Genomic DNA, 6,135 nt, shown 5'->3' with positions numbered 1-6,135 from the left:
TTCTGCTTCAAATTGTGTTTGCGAGGGGCCTGATCCTGCGTGTCCCGGTGATGCTCAGGACTCTGTGTCCTGGGCTGCAGGAACAGGGCCGGGGCTGTAGCTGGATGAAGATATTATGGATCTGGCTGCTAATATTTGCATCTCTTTTTATTCGTTTTCCTCCCTCGTTCCTTCCTTAAAAGCCACGTGCCCCCGAGCCCATGGAGAAGAGGAGGTTGGCTTTTTCCTGCTGATGCTGTAGACTCCAGGGGTTGGTTGTTATCTTTGGTTATCTAGCTGTATGAGTGGTGTCGATTCTTCATAAAGCTAGATAACCGAAAGTAAAAATAACCCCATTACACGCCTGAGGAGGATGTGGAGAAGAAAGGAAATTCATCGAGAGGAAGAGGAGGAAAAGAAAAAATTAAAAGGAAAAAAAAAAAAAAAAAGAGAAGAGAAAGGAAATGAGTGGCGGAAAAAATGGGGGAAAAGACAACTTTCAGAGACTGGAATTAAAACCCGAGGTAGGATTTTTTTTTTGTTTGTTTTCTTTTATTTTCTTTTATTTTTCTTTTGAGGGGGGTTGTTTGTTGGGTTTTGTTTTTTGGTTTTTTTTTTAAAAGAACCTATTTTCCTCCTGTGATTTTAAGAGTTTACTGATTCTGGGCATGGGAAGAAACCGACTGTGTTGAGAAAGACAAAGATGTTACCGCTCTCTCCTCAGCCGTTAACTGTAATTGAATTAACAAAGTAAAACTTCCAATCAGATTATGAATTAGTTAAGTCCAGGACCCAGACTACAGATCAAGGATGAACTTTCATTGCATAACCAGTCGTAGAGCATCAGAGAATCCATAAATCAATACAGATTACTGTGTTGGATTATCTGTTTAATAAAGCAGCAACAGAGCAATGTTTATTAATGGTTGTTTTGCAAATATGAGTGCTGGATTCTTTTTCCTTTTTTTCTGCCTTCCCTACCCCCTCTTCCCTATCTGTTATACAGATAAATATATTTTCCTCCTTGACAGCTATAACTTGATATCAGTATTAGAAAGAAGGATATGGTGATTTGGAAAATGGTTTCTTGCAGTTTTCTTTGTTTTTCTTCCCTTGTGTCTCTATCCAAATCCTTTCTTTCTTCTTTTAACCCTTTGTTTATGAACGTTTCTTTGAATGGGCTCAAGATTCTTATTTGGGGATTTACAAAGGATATATATATATATATATTTTATATATATATGTATAAAACTTGTGTGTGGAACCGCATGGGACTAATTGGGGAACTTGATTTTGCTTAATTTATCTTCTCTGCAAATTGATGCTGGTTCTTATCCCTCTTTAATTGTTTATGCATCAACCTCTTCCTTATGGAAACCAGGATTTTTTAAATCTGCTCTACCATAGAAGGGAATTTGGAGTCAAAGAGGTGAACTCGGTGCTTCCCACTTGCTTCTAATAATCAGACTGGGTGCCCGAGATGCCACCTACAAAACACAGGAACCTATTTGAAAAGGTTTCTTGATCTTGCTTAGAAGAGCACAAAGATCTCATGGTGGATTAAGATAAAATAATATCAAAACGGTGATTCCAAGGAGGAAAAAAAAACCCAAACCAAAAAAGACTTTATAATAATAAAGAGCTAATGTGGGTGATGGCACCTGAACTAATTTTGGAAAGGAGCAATTATAGCTTTGTGACTTTATGAAAACCCTCTTGTGAGAGATGTAGAAATGAGCTGACTTTTGACCTGTGCTGGACCCGCTCGTTTCGCTCGTGTGCTCTTTTAAAGATTATGGGATCTTTAAAAAAACCAAAAGGCCAAGAGGAACTGTCCCTGGCACTTCGTTCAGGGAAGGGCTGTAGTGCTGGGTGTGACATGAAAGATTTGTCCTGCTCATATGATTGCTTGAAATTAATAAACAAGATATTATTCCCCTCACCCATGGCCCTGTAATTCAGAATAATTTAGTATATGTGTTAACTGAGAGCTCTGTAATGATCTGCTTGGGGAAAGCTTAGGGGAAATCTTCTTTCCATGTCCCCATTGAGGTTCACCTGGGTGCTGCCATTGTTCTTGGTGCTGCTCCCGCAGCCCATGCTGACAGTGGTGGGGATGTAGGGAAGTTTTTACAAGCTCTTATTTGATTCCCTGTTCTCTGTTGCCATCCTGCTGCTCTCCTGGCCAGGAGGTTTGTCCCCAGTCAGAGGACAGGGCAACAGGGAATCAGCTCCAGGAGCTTTGGTCCGTGGGCAGGGAAGGGGTGACATCTTCCACGGATACTCACACCCTGAGCGTCTGGCAGGATGAAGTTGGACACCCTTGGCTTCGGTGACAAAGCGGTGACAAAGCTCTCTGCACGGAGCTCTCCTCGCTCATCCTTCCCAGGCAGACGGAGCCAGGAGGACTCTTGCTGGCCCAGCCGGGTGCTTGCCACTCCAGCCAGGCTGGTGGAGCAGGCTGTGCACCGAGGGGTGGCCCAAAGTCAGGGTGTGAAGGGTGCGGTGGCTCCCCAGGGGGACCAAGGGCTCTTATTCGGGGTGAGCACTGGGGAGCTGCCATGTGCCATCCACCATTGGCCAGTGGCTTCCCTCGAGGAGGGAGAAAAGTGCCTTTTCTCCAATCAGGGGCTGGGAGCAGAGCTATGTGAGCATCTTTTGGTGCTCCAGGGTGACCAATCCTGGTCTGTGCGCCACTGCCATAGGCTGATTTGGATGGTGTCACTTCTTGGCTATAACAAAGGCATGAGCAGGAGTGGGGGGATGTAAACTGGGACAAGGATGAAACTCGTCCAAGAATTTAGCAAACCATGTGTGGAGGGCCCTGAGCCAGGGGCAGGAGGTGCCTGTGCTGCTCGGTGATGGAGGAGGTGTGTTTAAAACCCACCGGGACCAAACTGTCTCTCTGGAGCTTTTGCACCTCATTCCCAGCTGCAAAAAGCTCCTTTTAAAATGCTGGTGACCCCCATGGCCATTCATGGTGGCACTGTGGGGCTGAAGCACCTCGGTGTTCATCACCCATCCCTTTGTGTTCCCAGCACGGGAGGGAAATGGGAGCCAGTTCCAGCCCACTCTTTGGGTCCCTGGGTCCTCCTGGTGCCACAAGCTGCAGTCCCTGGGGTCTGTGGGTGCTGTCAGGCACTCTTCAGCCAGGTGGAAGTTCTTTTTAACCTGAGTTTTTGTTGTGTGGAGCAGTATTTCCAGTGGCAGGAGTGTCCGTGTGACTGTGAGCTGGGCTCTCTCCAAGGGCTTTGGAATAGTCTTGCAAACAGCTGATTTTTAATTTTTTTTCCTCCTTTTCTCCCTGATTTACTCCTGGAGTGCAGCAGCAGTAAGCTCTGTGTGTTTGCATGACATTGATCCAAATTGCAGTTTACATGTGGCCGTTTAAGCTTGCTTGGACACTATGATTTGACTGGTTAACACTCAGCACTGTCTACTCTGCTCTCCCTTCTGGCCACATAACTGCTGAAGACATTAATAGGAGACACACTCGCATGTTTGGGAGCGAGGTATCAGCTCTCCACATCGTTCTCTTGCTTAGCAGCACTTTGGAGTCAGGGGAAAAAAAAAAAGGAGCAAATGCAACGCTATTTTTTCCATAATTCAGTGAGCTGCTGAGGAGAATGAGCCTATACAACTATAATTGTTGCAAATTATTAATTTCACTCAGTAGACCCCTTTAGCTTCTGTCTTTAATGTTTATGTTGGCAGTGTAAAAATGCAGCAGAGCAGTTTGTTGCTGAGGGCAAAGCCCTTTTGCACCACTCTCATTGTACCAGCGATGCTCTGCACAGGTCGGGGGACTGGCAAAAGGACAGAAATACTTGTGCTGCTTGGTGCTTCCAGTGAATATGAAATTTTACTTTGTGATGGATAAAATATGTGTATTTTTTACATTTCACATTTGAAAATTCTCAGCCCTGAATGATGAAAAGTATCTAAGAAATGTTTTTTTCTTTAAAAAAAATAATCATGATTTTGTGGTGTTTGAGGAAAACAGACATTTCCCTATTTAAGGAATTTTTTTGCTAGCCTTCTACAATTTAAAACTGAAAACAAAAGGAGGCCCTGATGGCTCAAGCCCTTTGAGGTCTCTCTAGTACATGAAGTGTCCCTTGTCCTCCCGGCACAGTCCCACGCACCCCGGGCTGGGCAGGTGTGGAACAGCACTGCTGTTCTTCCACAAAGAAATCACACCAATATGATCCAAATTTCCATGAATCTATTTAGTTTCGAAATACATAGAATAGAATTCCTTCCCACAAGCAATGGCAGCTGGATTTGGAGGGAGAGGGGATGGTTTTTGGAGATGCTCTGGCAGCAGTGACTCGTTCCCAGCAGCAGGTCTCCAGGCTGGTTTTGGGGTGCTGCCTGGGGCAGCTGCTCAAGCTGGGCTTGGGAGGATCTCGGTGCCAAGGACAACGTGAGGGTTCCTGCCACGGGCACCTACGGGGTCAGAATCGCTGATTGAAGCCTCCAGCTGCCGGAGCGGGGCTGAGAGGGGAGCACATCTTTGTGCTGAGAACAGAGTCTTTCCCTCTTCAAACAATCAGGGCTTCAAACCCCTGAGCGTTTTCAAGGGAGCGATTTTTATGTCGGGATTATGATAAACCGGCTGAGTGGGCGCGCTAAGCCGCCATAGGAATCAGATCAGGCCCTGCTTTAATTTCAGCAAGTGGCGGCTGTGTGGGAACGGAGGCTGCGGTGATGCTCGGAATTAACCGTGTGGGCCCCGGTGCCCCGAGAGGAGCAGGGGCTGCAGGAGGGGCACCGCCAGCGTCCTGCTGTCCTTGTCCTTGTCCCTGTGCCGAGGGGCTCCGGCCTCCGAACCGCGGCACTTTGCAAGGTGCTCTGCAGCACCCCGGGGTGATTTTGGGGAGGCCGGTGCTGATCTCGGTATGACAGGAGAGGGGATTTCTTCAATCGCCCATCCCGGGGTGCCAAGGCGGTGCTGGGTGCCCGGCAAGCGGTGACAGAGGTGACAGTGCCCCGAGGGGGACAGAGCTGGAAGGAAAATGATGATCTCTGTGTTCTGCAGGCTGCTGGGAGGAGGAGGGCAGGTGCCTCAGCTGCAGCCGGGGTGATCGGATGTGAAAGCGGAGCCGCGGCTCTCGCCGCTGGCAGCTTCGCTCTCCCCACGGCCCGCCCGGGAGGCTTTGCTGGCCCAGCCTTGTGTCACAGCGCTGCCGGTATCACGGCAAGGGGCTAAATCCAGTCCTGGGGCCGCATTCCGGCTTGTCCGGAGGGATTTTCAGGGACAGACACGGCAAGGGACGCGTGCGGGTCCCGCCGGCTCCTGTCGCTGTACGAGCCGGGGAAGGGCCGGCGGGCACGGGCAGGAGCTGCTGCCGGCAGGGCTCTCATGGCCCTGGGTAGTTCTGCAGGAAAAGAAATGCGGAATTTTGTTTTCGGGGTCCCGTGCCGGCTGCGGAGAGGGATGCCCCGAATCCCGGGATTATGGCTGGGGGATGTCCATATGTACAGAAGCCTGCAAGGCTGACGGGGAGCTCCTGGACCGACACTTCTGCCTGAATCTATCTCTGATTATCAGTGGATCACAGTCTCTTGCTCACTGTAGAACTCCAGGATTTATCCTGCTACAGCTGAGAGCAGACTCGGACCTGGCATCTGTAAATGTACAGCTAAAGCTGCATAATCCTCACCCGGCATCGACAGCCGTGGCTTGAGCTTCGACTTTGACAGCCCGGGCTAGGTGTAAAAATAATTGTAATTCCACTTTTGGGGGGTTTAAATTGCTGGAGCAGGGACAAAAGGAGTAGTGCCCAGGATGCTGGTGCAGGAGGAGGGAGCATCCATGTTGGGTGCATCTGCTGCCTTTAGCTGCTCGGTCTCGTGTGATGCATTTTCACAGGCAAGTGGAGGACATGAGGTGGAGCTTGCTCTGGGATAGGGAGAAAATGCAGGTTCTCAGGAAGGAGGGAAAAAGTGCTGATTAATAAGTGTTGGGAATGAAAAAGACTGGATACTCATTGGTGGTGGACTGGCCTGGTTTCGAGCCCTGTGTGGCTCCAGGGGGCTGTTGGCTCATCTCATGGCCTTGCATTGTTTAGGTCAAGGCAGGTAAATCAAGTTTAATTTGACCTTCAGCAAGTTCCTTCCTGATGGAATTTCATCCTCTATTGAAAAAAAAAC

At 48.5% G+C, this 6,135-nt stretch overlaps 1 long non-coding RNA gene across 2 annotated transcripts in view; it reads left to right on the top strand.

Annotated features, from left to right (window-relative positions):
• Positions 1-396: 396 nt before the first annotated feature.
• The window catches only part of LOC107214591, a 23,648-nt gene continuing 17,909 nt past the window's right edge, over positions 397-6,135 (top strand). For both annotated transcript variants that reach the window (XR_001524978.1, XR_001524979.1), the window contains exon 1: positions 397-503. This is a non-coding gene — a long non-coding RNA (uncharacterized LOC107214591). The remainder of the gene's footprint in view (positions 504-6,135) is intronic.

This window comes from Parus major, chromosome 25LG1 (genome assembly GCF_001522545.3).
Source record: "Parus major isolate Abel chromosome 25LG1, Parus_major1.1, whole genome shotgun sequence".
NCBI lineage: Eukaryota > Metazoa > Chordata > Aves > Passeriformes > Paridae > Parus > Parus major.
Note: the sequence above shows the minus strand (reverse complement) of the source record. Positions and strands in the feature narration are given on the sequence as shown.